General features: G+C 30.3%; 1 non-coding gene across 1 annotated transcript; it reads left to right on the plus strand.

Annotated features, from left to right (window-relative positions):
• Positions 1-390: 390 nt before the first annotated feature.
• TRNAI-GAU lies at positions 391-464 on the plus strand. Its single transcript has one exon. It is a non-coding gene; the product is annotated as a tRNA-Ile (tRNA).
• The last annotated feature ends 269 nt before the right edge of the window (positions 465-733 follow it).

Raw genomic sequence — 733 nt, forward strand, 5'->3', positions numbered from 1 at the left:
TTATTTTTTAAGAAAATATAGAGATTTTACTGTAGAATAGTTATATTGCCACATGGCTGGGAGAGCTCTAGCTTGGCCCTGTTATTTTTATCCTGCGTTAAAACCAGGTTCATTTGAATTATAAAATTATTATTATATATTATTACTATTAAAAACCAAACCATCATATAAAGTGGTTAAAAATAATACCTACTGACTTGTAAAGTTTATTGGACTAGATTTCATTTTCTCCCCATTAGTGTATTTTTTTATTTTACTCTGAAATCACAGTAATATTATAATCTGGAGTTAATTTTTACTATTTGTTTTTTTCTGATATGGCTTAACATAGAATTGTTTTATTTAACAATTAATTTCTTATTTAATATATCTCTAAAATATTCAGGGGCTGGCCAGGTAGCTCAGTTGGTTAGAGCATGGTGCTGATAACACCAAGGTCCAGGGTTCAATCCCTGTACCGGCCAGCTGCCAAAAACTAAAACAAACAAACAAAAACAAATATTTAGGAAAAGTATCAATATATACTACTAAACTTTTAATGAAAAAGAAATACAGTGATTATAATTTTGGTTCTCTAATGTGAATGGAAGACTTCTTAATTGTCCTAAAGCAAAAATACAACCAAAATATATTATTGCTTTAGTGTGACAGTAATAAAATCAAATTATTATAATTGAAGGGGTGCACGGACGAAGGAATCACGCAAGACCCGGGCTAACAGTTCGCCAGAGAA

This window comes from Galeopterus variegatus, unplaced genomic scaffold (genome assembly GCF_000696425.1).
Source record: "Galeopterus variegatus unplaced genomic scaffold, G_variegatus-3.0.2 Scaffold9427, whole genome shotgun sequence".
Lineage (NCBI taxonomy): Eukaryota > Metazoa > Chordata > Mammalia > Dermoptera > Cynocephalidae > Galeopterus > Galeopterus variegatus.